This window comes from Acomys minous (genome assembly GCF_964271855.1).
Source record: "Acomys minous genome assembly, chromosome: 1".
Classification (NCBI taxonomy): Eukaryota; Metazoa; Chordata; class Mammalia; order Rodentia; family Muridae; genus Acomys; species Acomys minous.
In genome coordinates this window covers 28,353,459-28,380,642 of record NC_140483.1, presented here as the reverse complement: position 1 = coordinate 28,380,642, position 27,184 = coordinate 28,353,459, and the positions used below count along the sequence as shown (strand labels likewise).

General features: G+C 42.3%; 2 long non-coding RNA genes and 1 pseudogene across 3 annotated transcripts; 1 reads left to right on the top strand and 2 right to left on the bottom strand.

The window, feature by feature from the left end:
* Window positions 1-1,941: 1,941 nt before the first annotated feature.
* On the bottom strand, window positions 1,942-5,937 carry LOC311596706. Its single transcript, XR_014778941.1, has 3 exons — window positions 5,698-5,937; window positions 4,936-5,009; window positions 1,942-2,191 (listed from the first exon to the last, which is right to left on the bottom strand). It is a non-coding gene; the product is annotated as an uncharacterized lncRNA (long non-coding RNA).
* A 12,077-nt stretch (window positions 5,938-18,014) lies between these two features.
* LOC311600722 lies at window positions 18,015-26,938 on the bottom strand. The gene is made up of 3 exons (XR_014780329.1): window positions 26,854-26,938; window positions 26,370-26,599; window positions 18,015-18,645 (listed from the first exon to the last, which is right to left on the bottom strand). It is a non-coding gene; the product is annotated as an uncharacterized lncRNA (long non-coding RNA).
* On the top strand, window positions 23,049-24,611 carry LOC311596779 (large ribosomal subunit protein uL24m-like; annotated as a pseudogene). The gene is made up of 2 exons: window positions 23,049-23,067; window positions 23,865-24,611. The product of its transcript is annotated as a large ribosomal subunit protein uL24m-like (transcript).
* Window positions 26,939-27,184: the final 246 nt, after the last annotated feature.

Sequence of the window (27,184 nt, the reverse complement as noted above, 5' to 3'; positions counted from 1 at the left end):
TTATGTCAACTGGACCCAAGCTGAGGGAACCTGAACTGAGAAAATGACTCCATAAGATTCAGCTGTAAGCAAGACTGTGGGGGTTATTTTCTTAATTAGTGACTGATAGGAGAGGGCACAGCCTACTGTGTGCGGGGACAATCCCTGGGTTCTATACGAAAGTAGGCTGAGCAAGCAATGGGGAGCAAGCCAATAAGAAGCACCCCTTCATGGCCTTGGCATCAGCTCCTGCCTTCAGGCTCCAGCCTCGTTTGAGTTCAAGTCATTATAAGGAATAATAATCTATTCATACACGGCCAAGATTACCATGAGACTTGTAGCTTTTCATATATTTAAAAACTTAAAACTAACCAAAACTCTATTAAATGTAAAATGTACTTAGGAGATGCCATTGCGCTCTCTAACTGTCCCCTCTCACCCTTCCGTGGCCTCCTTGCTCTCCTCACCACAAAACACGTCTGTTCACTCAGCTCGGTGAGTTATACATGTGAATGAATGGGTGTCAGTGACAAATGCTGAACAGAAGTTTTGCAAAATGCATGAGTGCATGGCTCAGCGGACGAAGTGCTTGTCCAGCAAGTATGAGGACAAGAGCTCCTACTCCTAGAACCCATGTAAATGCCAGGCAGCTATGACTGCCTGCCTTTAATCTCAGCACTTGGGTGGCAGAAACAGGATTCCTGGAGCAGCTAGCAATCTACAGAAGCTAAAATTGTCAAGATCCATGTTCAACAAGGGATCCTGCCTCAGCGGAGTGGAGAACAGTTGAGAAAGACACAAAACCTCCACCTAAGGCCTCCACACACATGTGAGGAGTCCACGCACATGGGAGTCTACACCCATGCAAACATGCATACACATACATGCATGCACACCATACATTAAAAAATGAAAGTGCAACTTATGATACTCCTTAGAATGTAGCATTACTGTTTTGCCTTGTTCTACTTATGCCCTTCTTCCTCCCCCAATTAAAACACTTAGCATCATGTTTACCATCAAAATAAAAAAAAAATTCTAAATCTTACAAAACAAAAGCTGCCACTGGCTGCCAAGCAGGTCAGCCCTAGGCCAGTGTTCCAGCTGCAAGGTGGCCATATGCTTACTCCATGGAAAGAATGAGGTTACAAACACCAGACCCTTTCATCTAAGCAGCCGCCTAGTGTGCTGTAATTTAATATACAGAATTACCTGCTTTTTCCAGTGTTTCTCCTCAACCCTAAAGAGAACAGCATGCTTGTTCAGTATGTCTTGTGGCCAGTGAGAAACTAGCATTTCAGGCAGCAACTAGAAACCTTTTCTCTGCTTCACCAGAGTTCAGTTCCGGAGCAGAGACTCAGTTTCCTTCTACAGCTCTTGTACACTCTTCCAGATCTGGAGTCCTCCCCTGGGTCTTTGGCCTGTTGTCTCCACCTTCCCTTTACTTGGCACATCTCCTGCGTCTCCAAGGCACAGAGTGGCTTTCATGGACGCTACATCCTTTCGCAAAATAAAATAGGGCCCCAAATGGAAAACCAACTAAATTGCCCTGTTAACTTTAAATCGTGCCACAGAGCCCTGCTAAGCGCTTGACTCTGCCACCGTGTGATCTCCTTCATCTGCTACTGGACTGTAAACCTACACCCCCAGAAGGAATTTAATTACCACTGCGAATGATAGTTAGAACATTAATCTAGAGTGTTATCAGTTTTTCTGAGAAGACCTAAACAATCAACCATTGAAAACCATTGTGAAGTTTTATTAAGAGGCGAGGCACTACATTGGTGCTATGGTTCTGGGGGTTCAATGCCCACCTCTTACTCTTTTCCAGCATCATTAAGAAACGATGATCATTTATTAGACCCCTTCAAAAGCTATTCACTAATGACAGGTGAGATGGAAAACATGACAGTTTGTCACATACTTGAAAACATGTCACCATCCTAGGTAACTGAATGCCTCTTCTTTTTTTTTTCTTTTTAATGAATCAAAAGCCGTATTGAACTGAGTATCTGAGCAGCCGTTGGTGATGATGAAACCAAACGTCATTGGCCAATCCCCAAATAGACTGCAGAGAGAGGCCAGCAGGGCTCAGGCTGACAAGTATGGACAAAGTGTATCACAAGACTGGAAGAAGAGGCTGTGGAACCTTGAGAGGATTCTTGCAGAGACTGGTGGGACAGTGGCTGGTCCTGACTGGTCCTGGCTGGTCCTGGCTGGTCCTGCATGGTCCTGCATGGTCCTGCATGGTCCTGCATGGTCCTGGCTGGCTCTGAAAAGAGAAAGGGATCTTTTTCTTTGTTTATTTTTGTTGTTGCAATTACTGTTTGGTTTCACTTGGCTGTGCTTTGTCAAGGCAGGATCTCATTCATCCCTCGGGCTGCCCTTGAACTTGTGATTCCTCCTCTCCTGCTTCCTGATGCCCGGAAGTACTGGAGTGGATTCCCCACACCTGACTGGTAGAGAGGAACTTCCGACTCAGATTAAAAGGGGCGGGGAATCCCACTCATAGGTCCCACCAAAACCAACATCCACTCGCACCATCATTATCTGCATTCTGCGTACCCAGTGCTGTCAGGTCCACCGCACACGCGGGTTTATTCAACCATGCTAACTCAAAAGAAATAGTGCTTTTATCTCACACATCTAAAGATCAAAATTCTTGTAAGCAAAATGCTTAGCCTGGTGTCTGGGTTCCCAAGGGATCTCTGGCTCAGAAGCACAAGTCATCCCACTACTAGGCATTAGCTTCGTGTCTCATCTGTGGTGCGTCATGGCAGGAGACCCCACCCCTGTCCAAGAGCCACATAAATCAATCCATTAATTTTTGTGTCTGCAGGCCTCTTTCATTGGCAATCTCACCGATGAGCTCATTAGCCCAGGGCCCCATAGAAAGCTGTTTTTGGAAGCCAAACATGCCCCGTGTCACACCTGCCTTTTCCCTGACACGAGAGAACATGTCATGCAGATTGGTTCTGCTCACTGGCTTACCGGAGGAAGGAACTGGAAGTCTCTCACAGCGTAAAACAGCACAGCATGTGCTGGAGAACTCACAAGGGACAGGCAGGTTCTCAAGGGTAAGCCATGAGAAAACTCACAGGGCCCTGCACAGGGGTCAAAAATGGGGTAAGGTGGACAACTCAGGCCTTCCCATGCTGACAGCATTGTTTGTTCTAAGTTGACAACTGGGCATGGGTGTGCTTTCCTATATGGAATGACAGCAAGATGTCACTCATCAATGACTGCCATGGCTCCTGGTTCAAACTGAAAGAGGCCAAAAAGCACATAGCATATTTTTTTCCTTGCAGAGAATTTTTTTAAAAATCTTAAACAGGGACACAAGGACTAAAACCAGAGAGGTTACTGAATGATAGAAGGATACAGGCCATCACGCTCACAGGAATGAAACACAGGCAACAGTGTGCTACTTCAGAGGTAGGAGGTCTCTATGGGCCGGTGAACAGATGACAACACAACCAGTGAAAGAAGACGGTCCCTGCTAGTAGTTGAGGTGCTTGAGCAAGCCAGGGGAGGGAGGGTATGCTTCATGCTCATAAGGAAAAGCAACTTTGTGCCTTCTGCCTCTAGCCCTCCATGTGAGGGAAATGACTTACCCCAAACACAGGGACTGGATCTAGAATGCAAGTATTCCACACAGGCAGGGGAGGGGACACAGATCTCCACACAGCCAGGGGAGGAAACACAGATCTCCACACAGCCAGAGGAGGAAACACAGATCTCCACACAGCCAGAGGAGGAAACACAGATCTCCACACAGCCAGGGGAGGGAACACAAATCTCCACACAGCCAGGGGAGGGAACACAGATCTCCACACAGCCAGGGGAGGGGACACAGATCTCCACACAGCCAGGGGAGGGGACACAGATCTCCACACACCCAGAGGAAGGGACACAGATCTCCACACAGCCAGGGGAGGAAACACAGATCTCCACACAGCCAGAGGAGAGGACACAGATCTCCACACAGCCAGGGGAGGGAACACAGATCTCCACACAGCCAGGGGAGGGGACACAGATCTCCACACAGCCAGGGGAGGGGACACAGATCTCCACACAGCCAGAGGAGGGGACACAGATCTCCACACAGCCAGGGGAGGGGACACAGATCTCCACACAGCCAGGGGTGGGGACACAGAACTCCACACAGTCAGGGGAGGGGACACAGATCTCCACACAGCCAGGGGAGGGGACACAGATATCCACACAGCCAGGGGAGGGGACACAGATCTCCACACAGCCAGGGGTGGGGACGTGCCTCTGTGAACTCACACACTCAGGGGGCTGAGAAAAGACGATTACAAGTTGGAAGCCAGTCTAGGCTGTGTATCTAGACCCCGTTTCAAAAGCACATACACGCATGCACCCATTCATACATACAAACACACTCATAAAAGGTTTTAGGATCTGAGAGTGACAATATAATCTGTCGAGTCCCTACCTGGTTGTCTGGTGAGCCACACATAGGTGCTTGTGCCCCCATGACCTAGCTGGTCTTCCATCTAATACAGCCTCTGCAGACAGGTAGGTAGGCATACTGCCATTTTCAAAATTGACTCACAGTTCCTAGAAGCAGGAGGCAACCTGCCCAGGGTCACACGCCAGTGGGGGTGGGACTTGAACTCAAACCTACAGCTCAGCTGTTTCTGCTGTGTTGTTTAGAGCTGAGGGTTTCCTCTGGGAATAAAAAAGAGGTACAGCTTCAAGCTTCAAACTGCTTTGTAGTTCCGTAGCCAAACACACAACAGGAAGAAGTGATTGGCATGCTTATTTTAATATTGTAAATGTTTTCCCTATTTAAAAAAAAAAAGGGCTGGTGTGGTGAGGTCATCTGGAGAATGTTGCTGGGGGGCGGTTACAGAGCCAGCTTTGGGGGGAGGTCTGCAAACCGTAGCAATGCTATCCTGGCTTTTTCACATTCATGTGGACTTTGCATACCCAGCACACCAACACCAAGGCGATTCAGCATCTTTGGAGGCAGTTCTCAGATTGTTTGCCTTCTAAGACGATTTCTGATAAGAAACAAGAAACGCAGTGTAGCCCAAGCAAGCAGAACAACAGTGTCAACCAGCACAGTGAATTGCCTTTGCATGTCTCCCGGGCCGTCTGCACAGACTCACGGCCTTACTCATCGTTGCCGTGTGTGCACTTCCAGCCTTTCTGCCTAGGCAATCTTCACTCTCAATGGACTCCACTGTTCTCTCATGTGATGAAACCCCGGGATGCTCCGTCCATTGGCAGAAATGTGCTGTTCTGGCAATCAAAGCTCCATTACTTTTCTTTCCAAGCTTATCTCAAGCACACAGGCTACCTACGTCACAAACTACATTGGTGGCTTGTGTTTGGTAGTAATAACAGACTCTAGAGATGGAAGTTATTTTACTACTTTTACTTTTCAGCAGACTCATGCCGACCCTCCTCACTGTAGCTGAGCCCTGCCTTGCCCTGGGGTCCTCTTGAGTGCATCCTGAATGCATGTGTATGTCCGGATACTGTGGTGTCAGTAGTTACCATCTTCACCCACTAAGGAATTCCCACAGTGGAGCTTTTTATTGGCTTTCATTGCATCCCAGGCTCCCTCTCGTCTCCAAGAAATCTACCCCCTGTGCTTTCTGCATGCCGGGGTACCTCTCCACTCACCCCTTTTCTGCATCAGTGACTACATTTCCTGGTTCCTGAGGCAAATTAACAGTACCTTACCTGTGCTGTCAAACACCTAGTGATGTCAACTTGAAACACTTGTCACATGTCTTCACTTTCCTGTTTGGAGAGGGATTAAATGTTCTCTTTGTTTGTCCCTTTGTACAAGGTACACAGAATATAGTGGGTATTCATTAACTAGCAAATGTTTAAAGAATGAACAATGAGGGTCTGTGGCATCATGGGAAATAACAAGCCGGCACTATCAATTCTTTGCCCCAGACTATGGCAACAGCTTTCTTTCTGGTCTCCTATCTCCATGCTTGCTTGCATCTTTCAAATCTAATCACCAGACAATGAACTTACTGTGGAAAAAGATTGAGTCAGACTCACCTTTGTACCCTGCCCCCCCCCATAGTCTACACAGGTCCCAATAATGCACTCCTTCATGCCGCCCATTGAACCAATGGTATCTGACAGTGTAATACTGGATAGGCATGAAAAAATATTTCAAAGTATTGCAAAGGAAAACAAACTTTGAAGTAGAAATCAAGTATGTAATGTGTGTGTGTGTGTGTGTGTGTGTACCATGTGGTGTGATAGAGACCAGAGGACAACTTGTGGGAGTTGGTTCTCTTCTTCGACCACGCAGGTTCTAAGGATCAAACGCAGGCCCTTGGGCTTGGCATCAAGCGCCTTTACTTACTAATCTATCTCACTGGACCTTAACATTTCTTATTAGAAGTTCTCAACTGAAGACAATGTTCCAATACTGTTCGGTACAACCCCAAATCTCATGATATTGTAAAAGATAATAGTAAAAAAAATATGCAAAGATTTCATAAGTGCAGCTAATTTCACAAAGCAGCTTTTCAATGTCCATTTCCAGAGTGCATGATACACAACACTGACATCATTGTGTTTATCAATGTAACATACAGCAACTCATTGTATTCCACCACATCAGCTACCATGCAATGCTTCCTATTGAAAGGCAAAATCTCAGTCAACTGATCAATATATATTTATTAAAAACATCTCAGGAGGATGCTACAATATTGTCTGTAGTAGGGAAATACTGGAATGAGACTTTTGAGACTCAAACAGCTCACAAGCTCTTTAGGCAGACCAAAGAGACAGTCAAGGGCAGTAAGAGACAATAGATAAACAAACATTCAGAAACTAATCACATACATCTGATGAGAGGAAGGTTAGATGGAGGAAGTGGAACTCAGGGAAGGGTTTGAATAGCCAGCAATGATGGTTTTCATTGTGTTAAAACGCAGGTTTTGTTAACTTGTGGCTTTACTCGTTTTCTAAATATGCATCAGAATTATGAGTCCAACGCAAACTTATCTCCATCTCCAAAAGTCAATTTGTTTCCTGTACAACGTGCCCTGCACATGAATTTTACCAATGAACCAAACAAAAACGTTATATAATTCTTCCACACACTTGTATGGTGTCGGTTGTCACTTTATAAATAAATCAGATACCTAGAAATGATGGTGCTCAAGTTACAAAGCTGTATGAAACAGGACCAAGACTTGAACTCAAGCCTTCTGAAGGTAAAACCCAAGCTTCCCAGGGCCTTTGAACACGCAATGCCGTTTTCCCTGAAACTAGCCATCCTTCCAATCCTCTCCATCACAAATCTACAGACTACCTTGGTTAAGGCACATTTGGTTGGACACATTGACTAGAAAACCTATACAGCACCTCTTGTAATATGGAAAGAACACCCCCCTCTCTAGTCTCCACTGGCGCCATCAGTTCAGCCGCAGCTGACTTTTCCTGTCTAGCTGCACGTCGGAGCAATAAAGGTACAAATGATGCAACCGATTTATTTAATCAGAGGATTTAAGCACATTAGCTGGGCTACTGAGAGTGAGACAAAGCCCGAGTCTTATTTAGCTTAGCTTACATTACCTCATCCTTACTGTTATCGTATTTAAAATGCTGGATTCCTGATTGTAAGCATCATGTCCTCCTTAAAACTTCATTCTGCCCATCAGATGTCCTAATTAAATTTGTTTACATGACACAAAAACACTCAAGAGTCTCTTCTAGCTTCCTTTGTATGTTCATGCTCATATACAATATTTTCCTCAATTATATAATTACTGAGTGTAGCAGGGACTATTTGTTTTGATTTGAATATCATGTACATTAAATATCCATAGGGTTCTCTACTTTCTTTTTTAAAATTTAAGTAATTTATTCAGATTGCATCTCAAGTGTTATCTCCTCACTTGTATCATCCTGTTCCTCCCTCCCTCCCTCTTTCGCCCTATTCCCCTTCCCTAGGTCTGTGACAGAAGGGGACCTCCTCCCCTACCGTATGATCAATGCTTGTTAGGTCTTATCCTGGTAACCAGCTTACCCTTCCTCGAGTGTCACCAGGCCTCCCCACCAAGGGGAAGTAGTCAAATAGGGGGCACCAGAGTTCATGTCAGAGTCAGTCCCTGCTCTCCACACAACTGTGGAGAATGTGCTGTCCATTAGCTAGATCTTGATAGGGGTTCTAGGTTTACTGCATGTGTTGCCTATGGTTGGTACAGTAGTTTGAGTAGACTGCCCTGAGTCCAGATCCACCAGCCCTAATAGTCTTCTTGTAGATTTTTAGGACCCTCTGGATCCTCCTATTTCCCCATTCTCCCTTACCTTTCTCACCTGGAGTCTCAATAGGAAGTCCCAGTACCCATCCCAATCTCCGGCTAAGTGAAGACTCTCAGGGGACATCCTTGTTGGCCTAGTGTCCAATTATAAATGAGTATATGCCATGTGTATCTTTCTGGATCTGGGTTAACTCACTCAGGATGATCATTTCTACTTCCATCCATTTGCCTGCAAATTTCAGGATTTCCTTGTTATTAATAGCTGAGTAGTATTCCATAGTGTAAATGTACTACAGTTTCTTTATCCATTCTTCAACTGAGGGACATCTTCATTGTTTCCAGGTTTTGGCTATTACAAATAAGGCTGCTATGAACATGGTGAGCATCAGTCCTTGTTGTGTGGTGGAGCATCTTCTGGGTATACTCCAAGGAGTGGAATAGCTGGGTCTTAAGGTAGCCCTATTCCAAGTTTTCTGAGAAAGCGCCAGATTGATTTCCAAAGTGGTTGTACAGGTTTTCACTCCCACAGGCACTGAAGGAGTGTTCCCCTTTCTCCACATCCTCGCCAGCATGTGCTGTCACTTGAGCTTTTGATCTGAGCCAATCTGATGGGTATAAGATGGAATCTCAGAGTCGTTTAGATTTGCATTTTTCTGATGACTAAGGATGTTGAGCATTTCTTTAAGTGTTTCTCAGCCATTCAATATTCCTCTGTTAAGAATTCTCTGAAACTTTAGGTGTGAGAAGCCTGGGAGAAAGAGGAAATGGAAGGACCCAGTGGGTCCTGGAAAACTACAGGCGAGTCTGGGCCCTGGGGCCCTCCGCAAACTGTGGCAACAGCCAAGGAAAAAATAGGCAGTAAAAACCTTGAACCCCTACCCGGACTAGCCGATGGACATTCTCCACTGTTGAGTGGAGAAGGAGATCTAACTTTCACACAAACTCTGGTGCCCCATATTTGAACATGTCCCTTGGACGGAGATGCCTGGTGGCACTCAGAGGAAAGATAAGAGGTCACCAAGGAGAGACTTGATACCGTATGAGCATATTCAGGGGGAGGAGGTCCCCCTCAGACACAGACTTAGGGGAGGGGAGGGGAGTAGGGGGGAAGTGGGAGGAAGGGAGGAATGGGAGGATACATGGGATGGGCTAACAACGGAGATGTAATATGTATAAATTAATAAAAATGTATTTAAAAAAAATAGAATACCAAAAAAAAAAAAAAAGAATTCTCTGTTTAATTCTGAGCCCCATTTCTTAATTGGGTTATTTGGTTTGGTGGTGTTTAAATTTCTTGAGCTCTTTATATATTTTGGATATTAGTCCTTTATCAGATGTAGGGTTGATTAAGATATTTTCCCAGTCTGTAGGCTGTCACTTTGTTCTGTTGACAGTGTCTCCTGCCTTACAGAAGTTTCTCAGCCTCATGAGGTCCCATTATTAATTGTTGACCTTAGAGCCTAGGCTGTTGGAGTTCTGTTCAGGAAGTTGTCTCCTGTGCCAATAAGTTCCGGGCTCTTCTCCACTTTTTCTTCTAATAGATTTAGTGTGCCTGGTTTTATGTTGAGGTCTTTGAGCCACTTGGACTTTAGTTTTGTGCAGGAAATACGGATCTATTTGCATTTTTCTACATGTAGACATCCAGTTAAACCAGCACCATTTGTTGAAGATGCTATCCTTTTACCATTGAATAGATTTGGCTTCTTTGTCAAAAATCAAGTGTAAATAGGTGTATGGATTTATTTCTGTGTCTTTGATTTGATTCTACTGGTCAACCAGCCTATTGTTATGGCTGTACTACTCTGTTTGTTGCTCTATAGCACAGCTTGAGATCAGGTATGGAGATTCCTCCAGAGGATCTTTTAATGTACATTTTTGTTTTAGCTATTCTGAGTTTTTTGTTTTTCCATATGAAGTTGAAAATTGATCTTTCAATGTCTTTAAAAAATTGTGTAGGTATTTTCATAGTGATTGCATTGAATCTGTAAATTGCTTTTGGTAAGATGGCCATTTTTATTATGTTAATTCTCCTGATCAACGAACAAGGGAGATCTTTCCATCTTCTGATGTCATCTTCAATCTCCTTCTGCAGAGATTTGAAGTTTTTTTCAAACAACTCCTTCACTTGCTTGGTAAGAGTTACTCCTAGATACTTGATATTGTTTGTGGCTATCGTGAAGGGTGTAGTTTCCCTAATTTCTTTCTCACCACAATTGTCATTTGTGTACAGGAAGGCTACTGAGTTTTTTGAGTTAATTTTGTATCCAGCCACTTTGCTGAAGGTGTTTATTAGCTGTAGGAGTTCTCTGGTGGAATTTTGGCAGTCACTTATGTACACTGTCATATTATCTGCAAATAGGGATAATTTAACTTCCTCTTTTCCCATGTGGATCCCCGTTGATCTCCTTTTGATGTCTTATTGCTCTGGCTAGAACTTCAAGAACTATATTGAAAAGATATGGAGAAAGTTGACAGCCTTATCTGGTCCCTGATTTTAGAGGAATTTCCTTGAGTTTCTCTCCATTTAATTTAATGTTGTCTATTGGCCTGCTGTATATAACCTTTATTATGTTTAGATATGTGCCTTATATCCCTGGTCTCTCCAAAACTTTAAACATGAATGGGCATTGAATTTTGTCAAATGCTTTTTCTTCATCTAAGGAGATGATCATGTGGGTTTTTTTTTCTTTCACTTTGTTTATATGGTAGATTACATTGATGGACTCCCATGTATTGAACCATCCCCTAAATGCCTGGAATGAAGCCTTACTTGGTCATAGTGAATGGTATCTTTGATGTGTTCTTGGATTTGGTTTGTGAGTGTTTTATTGAGTATTTTTGCATCAATGTTCATAAGAGAAATTGGTCTGAAATTTTCTTTCTTTGTTGGGTCTTTGTGAGGTTTAAGGTATCAAAGTGACTGTGGCCTCATAGAATGAGTTTGGTAATGTTCCATCTGTTTCTATTTTGTGGAATAGCTTGAAGAGTATCGCTATTAACTCTTCTTTGAAGGTCTGGTAGAATTCTGCGCTGAAACTACCTGGCCCTGGGCTTTTTTTGCTTGGGAGACTTTTAATGACTGCTTCTATTTCTACAGGAGAAATAGGACTACTTAATTTGTTTATCTGATCTTGATTCAATTTTGGCAAGTGGAATCTATCAAGAATATTGCCCATTTCCTTTAGATTTTCAAATTTTGTGGCATATAAGACTTTAAAGTAGGACCTAATGATTCTTCGTATTTCTTCAGTGTCTCCTGTTATGTCTCCCTCTTCATTTCTGATTTTGTTGATTTGGATAGTGTCTCTCTGCCTTTTAGTTAGTTTTGGCTAATGATTTGTCTATCCTGTTGATTTTCTCAAAGAAGCACTTTCTTGTAGCACTAATTATACCGTAGGCTATTGGCCCAAATCATTATGATGAGAATTGTCACAGGTCCCTTGAAGCTATTAGAAGCAAAACTTTACCTTTCATCCAGCTCCTGTACTCCAATGATGCCCTTAGAAGACATGGATCATAGATTAATTTATCAAACCATTATTCATAATAATGTCACACCAAGAGACCTCCTAGGATACCCTGCATACAGCTGATGGATGCCATCTTGTTATTTGTCCTTAGGCCATTGCTGGGGTGTGGTTACCACTAAGCTCACCTGAATCTGCCATCTGTTTCCACCTTGATCTGACTTTTAAGTCTTGGCTGTGTGATATAGTCACTATAGCCCAACACAAATATCCCCTATGAAAAACAGCATGGTCTTTTGAATGAAAACAGCTTACTCCTAATCAGGACTACAAATCATATACATTTCATTAGTCAAAGATGACAAAAGAGGAAACTGAATAAACTAAGCATTTTGTCTCTCAGATCTATTCAACTGAAGACTTTGTCCTTGGATATTTGTCCTAAAACATACTAATATCTAAAGCCAAATTCCTATTAGTCAGCAGGAAACTGCTTTAGTCCATGCAGTATAATGAAATGGAAGGTGCTGTCCAAATGTGAGCCAAGTGTCACAACGGGCCCCTCATACTCTCACCTTGCTTCCTGTTTGATCCAATACTCAAATATGTTTGGAGTATGCATGCCAAGAAGTGACATGAAATTGCCATGTAATTTATCTGAGCACATCACAAACCAAAGGGCCGACTGTTATTACATGTAGCCCTTGAGTCAGGGTGAACGGCAGACCCAGACTGAACTGTACATTGCAAAACAGGTGTCAGGAGAACAGAAACTTGTGATTGGCAAGCAGACAAGACCTTATGCATGCTTTGGGCTGAAAATTGAGGACCATTACCACAGTATATGTGAAATTTCAGCAGTTGTAATAACTGCTTCCTCTGTGGTTTCTAAAGACTGTAAGAACAAATGAAACCACTCTTTCAGGAAAACATTATATCTTGTAAAAGAAGAAATTTTTTTTCAAAGAAAGCTGCAATGGTTTTCACAGAAGTAAACTACTTGAAACAAATTTTTAAAAAGGGCTTGCACAGTAGGAATTTACTCCAGTTGAAAATGTCGGCCAGCAGGAATAAGTTGTTTGATTTATCCAGTTCTTCCTAACTTGTGTGAGTGTTACGTGCATGAGTGTCTCATCGAGTGAATGCCACTCCACAGTGCCCTTCTCTTAACCAATCCGATGAAAACACTTGAATTTCCTTAATCTTGCAGTCAAATTTAAAGTGTTTCCTTTTACATTGGTCAACATTTCCACCTTTTTCTAGAAAGCAATGGATTTTTTTCATTGATTTAAATTTTAAGTGTTTTATTTGTTTCCTTTTATTTTTATCATTTCTCTGCAGGCTCAACTCATTGGTGGCCCAGTAGGGATAAATTTTTCTTGATTCAACATCTGCTAAGGCCAGCATGTATACACATCCTGTGTCCCTCCTCACAAAGCCTTGCTCTCTTGCTCTCTTGCTGTCCCAGTCCAGAGCACCTTATACTCTACCCCTTTATATCTATATGAGTCCAGGCAATAGTTTTACCTGATGGGCCCCAAATCATTTACATTGTTCTGCGTTTTCCCCAAACTTGATTAAATTTGCACCAGTATCTTCTCTATGGCTAGATTATGATGTCTTTAAAGTTAAAACCACCATGTGTATTTTTTTCCTTATTTGCAGCTCACCCTCAAAGCTCCTGGTCAAGAACAGGACTCGTACTCAGTGTGCAGTGAACCCTGCCTTACAGACTCCTCACCCGTCAAAGCTGAAGGAACTTGGGCTTTACTGAGGTGTTCTAAAGTGGCAAGTGAGAACGGGGAGTTAATACTACCAACAGGTCAGCGTATGGCATGGTAGCGTGTCTTAGCGTACTCCAACAAACTCCAACCGATCCTCAACAGCTCCGTAGAGTATGGAGAGATGATCATCGTCCCTCTGAGTCACCTGCCCAGAGCTACACTGACTGGACAGGAAGGGCGAAAAAACTCTGTCTCCCTCAGGCCCAGCATTGGGTTGCTGCCCACACACAACTGTCTCTCAAGCCAAAGGTTGGGGTTTGCATTAATTTTTTTTTTTTTTGATACATTTCTCTGTGTGAGTAAGAGACAGGGATCTAATTTTCTCTTCTACATGTGGCTATCAAGTTTCTCAGCACCATTCGTGGAAGAGTCTACTTTTCCCCCATTGTAGATTTGTGGCCTTTTTGTTGAAAATCAGATTGCTAAGTGACTCTACCTATCTGTTTTTCTATCAGGACCATGATGTTTGTTAATAATGATTGGCAGCATAATTTGAAATCAGATACTGTGATGCCTCCAATACTGATTTTTGCTTGTTTGTTTGCTTGGTTTTTTTTTTCTCTCTCTCTCAAGATAACATTGGTTGCCTGGAGCTTTCTGTGCTTCTCTGTAAAGTTCAGAGTCCTCTTCCTATTTCTGAGAAGAATGCTCCTGAAACTTTGCCGGGGAATAGTCATCTCACAGTGGTAATGGTGCTGTTCCCTGAGCACGGGAAGTCTTTCTATGTGGAGGTCCTGCACTGCGGAGGTCCTGCACCGCAGAGGTCCTGCACCGCGGAGGTCCTGCACCGCAGAGGTTCTGCACCTCCTTTGTTAGGTGTCTTTTGGGGCCTTTGTTTCCTCGCTTGGTTTACTTTGTGACTATGATGAGTGAGACTCTCCCCATGCGTGCTTTCTCAGCACATCTGCTAATGGTAGAGCTGAAACAGTGTAGAAAAGCTGCAGGCTTTTAACATTGTAGAGTGAGTGAGTGCGTGAGTGCGTGAGTGCGTGAGTGCGTGAGTGCGTGCGTGAGTTAGGTTTTTGTTTTGGTTAGTTTCTTTTTTTTTTTTTTTTTTTTTTTTTTTTTTTTTTTTTTGGTTTTTCGAGACAGGGTTTCTCTGTGTAGCCTTGACTGTCCTGGACTCACTTTGTAGACCAGGTTGGCCTCGAACTCACAGCAATCCGCCTGCCTCTGCCTCCCGAGTGCTGGGATTAAAGGCGTGCGCCACCACGCCCGGCCTGTTTTGGTTAGTTTCTTGAGACAGGGTTTCTCTTTGTAGCTCCGGCTGTCCTGGACTGACTTTGTAAATCATGCTGGCCTCGGACTCACAGAGATCTGCCTGCCTCTGTCTCTGCCTCCTTCAGTGCTAGGATTACAGGAGTGTGCCACTGTGCCATGCTTTATTTGTTGGTTTGTCTTCTTATGGGGCCATGCCAGGGTGCATAGCTCTTACAGGAGCTAATAACTCTTTCCTTTCTCTCTGTGGGGACAGGGATCAAGCCCAGGTTATGCTTGGTGGCACGCACCTTCACCTTGAGTTCAGGATTGTTTCGGCCGCAGATAATTTACCTCTTTCCTATTTGAATCTCTCCTGTTTCTTTCTCTTGTCCTATCCCTCTGAAGCATCCATGTTGCTAAAAAAATTATAGACTTTTCTGAGTGTGTAACATGTGCAAATTACTACTAAAATATTTACATAGATTATATTATTTAATAAAACCATTGAGTGCTAAATACTTTTACATGCACATTTCATGAATGATAAAGCTGAAGCCAGACAGTAATGAATTAAATTAACCACATAAATGGTGGTTTTAGCAGTCTAAGAGGCATGTTTTCAATCACCTTAATTGATATTTTTTTTCTTTTTATGAGCTAATCATTTGTTGGATGTGGGAGGGTTGCAAACACTTATGGAAGGATCTTTGAAATCACTTATTGCTTCACTTTGCAATTGTGTTTTCTCGGTGAAATGGGGAGTAACTTTCATCATCCTGTTTCAGTGATGGAACACATTAGCACTGAACAGTCTAGTTACGGCACATGGAACATAGCCCTGTAGATTTCGGTTTGCAAATCCTTGCTAAGTAAATAGGAACACGAAGAGAGGAAGAGGCAAGCACCCTTGTCTGATTCTGAGAACATTCCTGGCAGCCAACTGATCGGTTTTCTCCAGCATTCTGCAATGCCAAGGGCTGGAATCCCAGAGTGTTAGCTTTGTAATGAGCAGATTATCCATGACCGTCACATGTTTCTGTTACATTCAAAGTGACAGAGACAATGGGCATCTTTGTCTAGACTGTTCAGATGGCACTCACATTCTTCCTCTCTGCTATGAAGTTGGGGACCAGAAAACTCTCTCTCCCTTTCTCTCTTCTCTCTTCTCTCTTCTCTCTTCTCTCTTCTCTCTTCTCTCTTCTCTCTTCTCTCTTCTCTCTTCTCTCTTCTCTCTTCTCTCTTCTCTCTCTCTCTCTCTCTCTCTCTCTCTCTCTCTCTCTCTCTCTCTTCAACTTTAACTTACATATACCCCAGTAATGGAGAAGGGAGGAGAAGGGAATGAATGAGAAAAAGGGAGGATCAGAGCAGAGGGAGAAAGGTCTACCTCAGTGTGGTGGTTTGAATGAAAATAGGCTCAAAGGAGTGGCACAATTAGATGTGGTCTTTTTGGAGTAGTGTGGTCTTGTTGGAGGAAGTGTATCACTAGAGGTGGGTTTTGAGGTTTCAGAAACTCAAGCCAGGCCCAACATTACTCTGTCTTCCTTCTGCCTGCCAATCTGGATGTAGAACTCCAGCTACCTATCCAGCACCACGCTTGACTGCGTGCTGCCATGCTTCCCACCATGACAGCAATGGACTAAACCTCTGAACTGGAAGCCAGACCCAATGAAATGCTTTCTTTCATAAGATCATGGTGTCTCACATGTATCACAGCAATAAAATCCTAACAAGACACCTAGGAATCTGCTGCAGACTCCTTATGAGTAAGGACAGGTATGCGAAGTTGGTAACTAGGAACGCAGGGCTATCTCTCAAAGCATACTCAACTGCCAAGAAATGAAACCCATTCTTTTGAAGTACAAAGACCTCTTTTTAGTGTTAGAGGACCTATCATCTCAATTTACGTGGGTTACTTCAGTTTGGACACTGGAAACTTCACTTCTCCAGAATTCTTCCCTGAGATTCAGAAAGTCCTTACAGCAATGTGTATGCAAATAAGGGAAAGTGCACAACACCCTCACAGTGGTTTAAACGAATGACAGAAACAACTGAGTGTGACGTAGGTTACTTGCTCTCTGTAACGGTAGTTAAGGCATGTGTTAGCCCCATTGTCCCTGCGATCTTGGCCCAGCTTTCCCTTAGTTCCCAGGTCTCTATGATCTCCGTCAAATGACACAAAACCAGGCACGGGGATAATAATGCAGAGTAGACAGGGCTCGTTACAGATATGGTATAAGGAATTCGCAAGGGCAAGAGCGAGCAATGAGCAAAGACTCCATGTTTTCATCACAATTGGCTTTCATCGTGTGTGCATTCTCTTCGCTCACTGGTCAGTGCACGCTGTTGAACGCATCCTTCTGTCTAACAATAAAACAGCACGGTCCTTTAGCCTTCTCTTTTGGAGTTGCTCAGTTTGTGATGGTGCCGGTGCTATCACTGTTTTTATATTTATTGTCTAAACATCTAGGAAACATGATTTGAATAGTCTGAATACTGAAACTAACATTATCTCAACAAAACACTAATGTTCATAATGATGGTACATTACACTGTGTTTACAGCTTGTGGTTTGGAGGAACACACAGTGGATGATCTATTATTGTGAACTGGAGTTAATGGTTGTTAACATCAGTTAGGTATCAATATGCTTGAAGGTCATTGAAAATGGAGTCCTCCCTCACAATCAGTAACTTGTAAAATCAGGAAATAAAACTTAGGGAATTTGATTACCATTCAAAAGAATGGAGTCTGGGCCCCAGCTCTAGCCATAGGTGGACATACAATATTTTAAATTGCCTCAAAGATCATAAGATTACTATCTAGAAAGAGGATTTCCAGAAAAGAACAAAGAAATACTACAATGTCCTCCCATAGGACATAATCAAATGGCCACTGAGTTAACTTGGACATCCCCAACAGATATGTGTGCATCACCATCCATCCCCTGATTTCCCCCATGAGGTCAAGACAGCTAAAGGGCCATCGGAGAATTAAAGGGTAAAATCTGATTAATAGATATACTGACCTCTGTAGTGTAGAATTGATCCCAACTAAGCTGACCAATGAGCGTGAGTTCTGGACTTTATCAAGTAAGTGTTAAGTCAAGAAACAAGCTACCTGCCTTCAGATAATCTGTACTTTGATCTCAATTTTCATATCATCGCAAATTCTATGAATATTTTAAATTCTTATAGTTTGTGTGTGTGTGTGTGTTGTGTGTGTGTGTGTGTGTGTGTGTGTGTGTGTGTGTGTGTGTAGTTCATCTGTGGAAACCCATTCTCATCTCCCACCATATTCTGGGACTCACACTCAGGTGTTCAGCCTTGGCAGCAAGCTCTCTTCCACACAGCCATCTCTCTAGCCCTGAATTATATGGATTTTAATGGAATCACAGAATCCACTTTGTTCCTCTATTTACATATTTAGCAGGTGGGACAAATGCACATTCTGGACAACGTGATCCCATATGTACTTACAGTTCCTTAAGAGGTGTGTTCTAAAAAATGTATATATTGTTATGGGTCTGGGAAAGCCATTTTATAGTTGTCCAGCATTTCAATATTTTGCCATGCCTTCCAAAACTTTTGCAGATGATATGGATGCAGTAATTTTAAGAGCATGGCCAGGACTCTTCTGGTGCTCTCCTTTGTAGAGAGGGAGATTGTTTCCCCATGTGCATGGACTATACTTACTTCTCATTTTGCAAATATGATGGCAGGAGTGTCAGACATCATTTTGTTATATAAATTCTTTTCTTCTCACCTTGGAGGCCCTCTTGCTCTCTCTCACTCTTGACTCCCCTACTCTGGATGAAGCCGGCTGGTTGTTGTGAGGACTCCAGGAAGATTATACAAAGCCCCACATATTGAATCCAGTTGACAGGCAGGTAAGGACCTCTGGATGTAGATTCTCCTTCAGACAAGGGCTGAGATGACTAACCTGTGATGGAGAGGCATTGGCTGGAGTATTCTAGGAGTACCATGGGAAATGGAGCATTTAAACTCATCATTTTGAGCTGCCAAGATTAAGTGACCAATAATGAACACAATGCGCATCCTTCTTTAACTCTTCCTGTCATTCAGCTGTCTCTTCCCTCCTCATTCTTGTCACACATGACAGATGTGCCAACTAGCCAAAACCATAATTGCTCTGAATCCCTCTCCTTCTGCTTCTTCACCGACATCATCTGCTAATTAGTTATTGCCTATTATGATAACAGTGCTACTGTCATCTCTTTCTTTGTCTCTATGGTTACAACCCGAAAAGGTTGTTTAAAACTTTCCTACAATCACTCATCCATAAATGGTGCTCTAGAGCAGTGGTTCTCAACCTGTGGGTTGTGACCCTCTTGGGAGGCTTTTGTATAGATAACTTACATGTCAGAATTTTACATTGCAACTTACAACAGCAGCAAAATTACAGTTATGAAGTAGTAATAAGATAATTTCCTGGTTGCAGGTCACCACAACACGAGGAACTGTACTAAAAGGTCACAGTGTTAGGAAGGTTGAGAACCACTGCTGTAGTGACTTCTCTGTTTCATCTCTTCCTTTCCAGAGTGGAGCTTCTTAAAATAATTGTCTTGGTTTCCTCTACTTCAACTTAAAAATATCATACCACCTCTTTTTTTTTAATAAAATGAATTATATCTTACCTAAACTCTATAAACTGAACTCCAGAAGATAGTCACACATCTCATATGAGATGTTCTTTTTATCTCTACCTCAAAATACTAAATATTAAATTTCCTACATTTCTTTCTATTGCAGAAAGTGCTCCATCAGTTTTGGGGTCTGGACTCTTCTTGTCATTCTCTCTCTCTCTCTCTCTCTCTCTCTCTCTCTCTCTCTCTCTCTCTCTTTCTCTTTCTCTCTCTCTTCTCTCTCTCTCTCTCTCTCTCTCTCTCTCTCTCTCTCTCTCTCTCTCTCTCTCTCTGTGTGTGTGTGTGTGTGTGTGTGTGTGTGTGTGTGTGTGTGTGTGTGACTCTGTCCTTGCCTGGGTAAATATCACTCTCTCTGTGTCACTTTGTCCACACTTATCTAAAATTCACAGTGCCAGACCCCATTTCCCTCTTCTTTGTCTAATGTGTCTATCCAGCATATGGAGTGCAGCCATATGGAGCCTTGAACAGCCCCTGTATTCTCCTGGTTCTAAGGTGTGTGCCTGCTCTTCTCGTTAGCCCTCCCTTTCCCAGACAACTCCTCATACCTTAAAGAGGTCTTCTCTGAGTAACCCAGAGAGTTGTGACTCTGCTCTCAATTCCCACATCTTTGATTCACCCTTATCAGAGAGCGTATGCTGAATAGTAATCATTTTGCTGCCCTGGAATATATTTTGTTTGTCAGTATCTCTCTAGCACCTAGGACAGATCCTTTCATACCAAGCAGCTGCGTGATCACTGTTATGTATATTGAGTACATAGTTGAGTACAAACTAACATGAACTATAAGGTTATGCATTGATTTTTTTTAGGGCCACCCTATGAAATTGTCTTAAGTCTGGTGGTGTAAATTACAGAAGTATGATTGCCCATAGTCCTGGAGGCTTGAAGTGTCAACAGAACCATGCTGTTTTGAATAGCATAGAAGGGAAAGCTTTGTTCTGAAAGACACTAGCCAACTCACTATACTTTGTCCTCTCCCCCTAATTTATACCTGTCGCCCATGAAAAATATGTTATCTCTATCCTACTGTCTCTGCCTTGGTTAGGATTACTATTAGTGTGATGAAACACCATGACCAAAGGCAAACTGGGGAGGAAAGAGCTTATTTGTCTTACACTTCCACATCATAGTCAATCCCTGGAAGTCAGGACAGGAACTCAATCACACTAGGAACCTGGAGTCAGGAGCTGATGCAGAAGCCATGGAGGAGTGCTGCTTACCAGCTTGCCAATCATGGCTTGCTTAGTCTACCTTTTTGTGGGCAGGGCTGGCTTCACTCACAATGGGCTGGACCCCCTGCCCCCATCACTAATTAAGAAAGTGCCCTATAGATGGACCTTATAGAGGCATTTTGTCAGTTGAGGTTCCCTTAGTTCAGGTGACTCTAGCTTGTGTCAAGGTGATGTCAAACGGGCCAGCACAATCCTTAATGTTTTAATCCACTACAAATCTAAACAACAACAAAAATGTATCTAAATGACACCTCAAAAATCCTCTCTCTGATCACCTAGATCATCTAAATCACATATAAATAAGACCCTGGTGTGGTTCCTCCTAGAACAGAGGATCCGTGATGGACTGGTGAGCCAGAAAATGAGTTGCCTGCTTCTCAAACACACAGGTAAAACATATATGTTTTTATCCCAGAGGGAAGACAAGAGATGGAATTAAGGGGACTCTGTTCTCTCCCACATTCAAAACTAAGCAAGGAAACCCCCTTTGGGTTTCAGTGCCCATGAATGTTCCTCTTTGGCTTTTTGATCCATCCTTAGCTCCAGTGCCTGTGCCCTCAGCATCAGCTCCATCATCCTTAGGCCTCTGGGTCCACAGCTCTACTCAATGAGTTACTCCTGTTCCTGAAGGCCAGCACATGTGTACAGCTGTGTCATTTTTTTTTCACCTCATTTCCTCCCTATATGATTAAAAGACTCTGAAGACGCCTTGTTAATTTTGTCTGCCCTCTATTCAAATTCAGACGAAACTGCCAATGCTTTGGAGGTACAATAATCCTGCAAGATTAATGGGCCATCTATGTATATACCAAGGGAGTCACTCTAATACACAATAGTTTCCCACATATACTTCTCTAGGCCAGCCCTTCACTCTTCCTGGCTTCCTCCAACATGAGGGTGTGTATCCATGAGTTGAATGCCTAATCTCTTTAAAGATTGTCCTCATGTGCCCTTGGCCTTCTCCCAGATCACATTTACTTAACAGTGCATTTCATCTTTTCAGCATTCTTTAGAATTTGGATAATATGAAAATCTCCCAAATCATCAAAGGCTGGTTCTTCTTACTTAACAGTTTCTTCTTCACTCTGTCCTACCTCTCTCATTTACTATACCTGGGAAAGAGAAACCAGGCTGCACCTTCCATTTTGCTTAGATATCTTCTCTGCTAAATGACCAACTTCATCATTTATAGCTTCCACCTAACACAACATGTTTTAGCCAAACTTTTTACCACTTTAAAAAAAAATATTGCCTTTCTCTGATTTCCAATGTGATCTTCCCCATTTCCTTCTGGGACCTGACCTAAAATTCCTTTATATTTATACTTCTTTAAGATAATATCAGATATTTCTTCGTCTTTTATGTTTTTAATTAATTCTTCAAGAAGTTTATAAAATGTGTTTTGATCGTAGTCATTCTCCTCCTCACTCTAAACCCATCCAGATCCACTTCTACATCTCTACTACCCAAAAGTCCTTGTTCCCTTTTAAAAAGATTGTCCCATTGAGTTTAGTTGGTGTTCCTCATATTCTCGTGGTATGAGTCCATCCCCTGGGATGTGATCAACCTTCCAGGGACAGGACCACACTCATAAAGAAAACGTATCCTTCTTCCCCCAGAAACAACCAGCTGTTTGTGGTTCCCTGGCTGTGGTTGGAGGCTCATGAACCCCTTCCCACTCCATGCTAGAATGCTGACTTGGTTTAATCCTTGCAGACATTCTGCAGACAACCATGGATGCTATGCGTTCTTGCCACTATTGTACCATGGGCGTATCTTGCCAAACCAACCATTACTGTAGATCACAGGGTCCACATGGGGACAAGGTTGACGATGACTCCTCTTTGCCCCTAGCAACTCAATAGCACATTGCAGTACTATGAAAGCTCAATGTCAGATTTCTCTATCATGCCTCTAAAATTCTTTGGCTTGTACCAATTACCTAATTCCAGAACTACTTCTAAAGTTTTTAAATGTCTATTGCAGCAACACTTTGCTCCCTGGTATTAAAAAATCCATGTCAGCTCTACAAAGGGAAACAGAATGGTTTCAAAGGGATATTAGGGTTTGTTTTAAGATTGTCTTATATGATTTAGGGATTACCAGGATGCTGGGAACCTTTGAATGGGAGCTGATGGTCTAGTCCTCAGGAAAAGTCACTTGTACTGTGATAAATTTCATTTTTTCCTTTAAGTCTTTTCCACCATTGGTTGGATGAGTCCAACCTAGATAACCAAGGAGAATAAATACTTACAGTAAATTAATTAGATCTCTCTGGCTTGAACCTTTGTATAGTAATATTAAATTATTGGCTCACAAAAATAATTTGACTACTGCCATAGTCACTTTTTTATTTCTGTGACAAAACACCAGGATCAAGGCAATGTATAAAGGGAACCATCTAATTGTTTAATGGGGCTTATGGTTTCAGAGGATTAGAGCCCATGATGGTGGAGCAAAGGCATGGTGGCTAAAGAAACTAAGAGCTCACATCTTGATTTACAAGCAATATGCTGACAGAGGCACATTGAGACTGGCACAAATGGTTTTTTGAAACCACAGTGGCTGCCCTGAGTGACATACCTCCTATTACAAGCCAATTCTCCTAATCCTTCCCAAACAGCTCCATCATTTGGCTGCTAAGTATTCAAACATTAGAACCCATGGAGCCCATGTTCATGCAAACCACCACAACTACCACATGAGGTAGAAAATACACCCGCAGTCATACATGGAAGTAAATATTTTATGATTTTGTTATAGAATAATATATTGCATTGTAAAGATTTATTACCTACAGCATAGCCTTGTACTGCTTCTCTGAATAGCCAGTAATTGATTAAAAGAAGTTGGAGTGAGGGATAGACTCATATTTTTGCCCATCATTCCCTTGAGTTGGCTCCCAAGCTGGAAGGATATATCATTGGCATTGTTTCCTCACATATTATAATGCTCCTTCAAATCCAAGTACACAACACAGAGGGAACATGCCTGTATTTCTCAAGTTGTGAATTTTTCTTAGGTAGTTTTACTTGGGTCATACTATTAAATCTAATTTTTAATTTTCTTATCAATATAGAATGCATTAGCTACACACAGGCTCTTGATATATTTATGTAGGCATTGTTCAAGAGTATAACATAGAAAACTTATATTAAAAAGGGCCACCTAGGCCAGAGTAGAGCACACACGTGCAAAGAAAGGTTGGGAAAGCTGATGAAGAAAGTTTTGAGTCTTTCACTGGTGAGATTTCTCACATTTAGGAACGTGTCTTTCAACCCTGCTGGCCATGGCATCCAAAGCCAACCTCTTCCCCCCTCCTCCATCACGACCGATACGGGATGAGCTGTCCAGGCTCCCTAGCAGATAAGAGGAAGAATCCTCCGTGGAGCAGGCAGTGCCCAATAGTGGTAGAACACATCTCCAGTGAAGACTGGCACCTATTCTGTGGAGACATGGTGGAAATCTTAGAAGGCAAGGATGCTGGGAAGCAAGGCAAGGAGACAGCAGAACTGGGTTGTCCTGGAGGGGTTGAACATGCATTACTACTACACTGGTGGGACCAAGGATCACTGAGGGACCATGATCGCTAATGATGCCCCCTTGCTTCATCACAAAGTCAAGCTAGTGGACCCTGTTCACAGGAAACCCACTGATACCCAGTGGAGATTTACTGAGACAGAAGAGTGGGTTCAAGTCTCTACAAGATCTCGGAGAATTATCCCTAAACCTGAATGTCCTAGAGCAGATGCCAATGTCCCTGAAACACGAACTAATGGCCCTAAGGACACATCAGTGGAAGATGCTCTGGAAGGAACTTATGTGCCGCAGCTAAAGACATTAGAAGAAGATGTGATGGCAGCAATGGGGATCCAGGAGACTCAAAGGCAGAAAAGTTTCTTGATACTCAGCCTGAGAGTGCTGCTTCTGCCTGCTCAGTCTTCACCTTGAGGGTGGAGGCCCCTCTTCTTAAAACACCAATAAAGAGCATTGAGTTGCTCATTTTTTAAGCCACCTATCACACTGCTAACTTCCTATGATGACAAATCTAAAAATAATCAACAAAAACAAACTCCCTTTGGTGAATCCTTCATCCTTCAGAGTTGACTTATGCCACATTGGTTTAAAGATGCATCTTTTCAGTGCACTAAAACTATTTTGACCTAAGAGGCTTGTTCAAGCTCAGTAAGCATTACAAAATCAATTCCCAAAGCCAGAATAACCATGCATCAAGATAAAACTACTGTAGAAGAATCATATCATGGTATGCTTTTGTATGAAAGTCTTTTATTTAATTCTGACTGGGAAGGCATTACATACGTTTAATAGCCATAGAATAAGAGGGAGGGCAACTGAGGCCTTCACAAAGCACACTGCCATCTCCTGTGGGAATGCTCATGTCACTCATCAGTGGCATAACCTTCACATATACTTTAGCTGACATATTCATTTCCATCTCTCTAGAATAAAGACTCACATTGGCCTGTGGACCAGTCATTTCTTTTAATATCAAAGTCTCTATGACAATGCCTCTTTCTGGACATAAAACCAAATTGCTTTTTAATAACTTCTTTGAGTTAGGTGTGACCTCATGATAATTTCTGGCCAATGATTTTCAAGTGCTAAATGTCACTTCTGGATAGGGACAGTTGCCTGCCAAAACAACACAGCCATCTCTTACTTGGGGTTTGCTTTGGGTCCCAAAGTGCAAACAATATGGAACACAGGTATCCATCAAATTTGTGAAGGACACATGCCATGAACAAAAAACAAACCTGGTGTTTTAGCCCTGGAGACTTTGGGACTGTTTTTCACTATAGAAATGTTTTTCACCATTTCTATCTTATCTAGGAAGATGACATCATATATCTTATCTGTGAGATTTGAGTTATGTCTCATGACATTTTTGTTTCCGTTTTCCAAAGTTTTTGGAAAACTCACCACTGAGGCTTGTTTCAACATATTATCTATAGAGTCATAAACACATTATACATGCATTTATAATTCTTACCCACCTGACCCTAAGTTTGTAGATAGAGTACAAATTGCCACAAATACTCTTATCTAGTCAATATAGGTAATTAATTTCAAATTTTCAAAACAGTTTTATTTTCTATGTGATTTTATTAAAATAACCAAGAAGGGCCTGGGGAATACATTTAATCTGTGTTTTATTTTCATCTGTTTTTCTTAATAGTTGTTTGGGTTAGCTTACATAGGCCTGTAAGACAATCAGGTTGGCTCCTGCTATATTGTGTGTAATTAACTTCTCCTCTAACCATCAAATGTGACCATCAATTCACACCCTCTATTAAGGAGGTTCTGTCATATTAAAGATTCAGCCTAGTGTGAAGTATAATTCATTGTGCATGAAAGATAGTTAAGAAAGGGCATTCAAAGCTCTTCGTGCCCCTTTCTTCTGATAGAACATCACCACCTCCACCACCACCACCACCATCATCATTGTCATCATTTCTTTCTCATCAGTCTGAGAGAGAAAAAGGATAGAAAACACACTCTGGAGGGAACTATTCACATAAGAACAATTAATCAAGTTGCAAAGTCAGTTCCTTACACATATGGAGAGAAAATTTGTAAACATTTTGGATAAAAATGACACATGAAATGTTATTTGTCACTTTTAGAAAGTGACAGTTCATTATTCAGAAGTGTAATGAAGGCACACATCTCCTTCAATGTGTAATTTCCAAGCGGTTTTGTTCAAAAATCACAAGTATATGTAAAAGCCTGACACTAGCAAATGTTACCTTGTGGCTTCATGGTTTCCTCTGCTAAGTTTCTTTGAGGTGAATTACTCAGAAGCTCTAGAAATTGGGGCTATTAATAACAGTCACTCAGGACAGAGGACAGCAGAGATGAAAGTCTCGGGAAAGTCGTCACCATCAAGTCAACAAGTCCTTCACCTCACTGCTCGGCATCCAGCCAATGTTGGCAGCTTGCAAAAGGCACAACTTCTATTCCCTTGCCACTCTGCAGCCTTGAAAGATGAGTCAAGGATTATTTTAACTTAGGCAGTAATTTACACTTTAAGCATTACTGTTTCATGACTACATTACAAATTTAAGATCAGGAGGGCCAAGGGTCTTGAAAGATCTTAAATTATAGGGCAATTTTCCAAGCATTTAGACTCTCTCAGCCAGCAAGAAATCTGTTTCCCTGAAAAATGGTGCATGAAAAGAATCAGGTCCTGCAAGCAATATTTAATAGAGATAAAGACTGTCCGTTACTCACTATTTGTTATCAACTTGGATATGTGCCCTTGCCAAATTCGTACCATGGAAGTGAGCTCAGCATCTCCATTTCATACACAGGGCCTGTGAGGATGAGGGAGTAAATACTTTATCTGGTACCTCAAAATATTTGAATCACATCTCCAAATTTTATAAGCATAGACCCTAATTTATCTTGCTCCTAGCAGGGAAATTATTTGAGGTTCTGAGGTTACAGAGTGACTCAGTGGGCATTTTGTTCTAAGAAAATATCTTGAATAACCAAAGACAAAGTATTAATGTCAAAATGTCCAAGGAAGAGAATAGTGATGTCACAGCATTGGGAGCGAGCA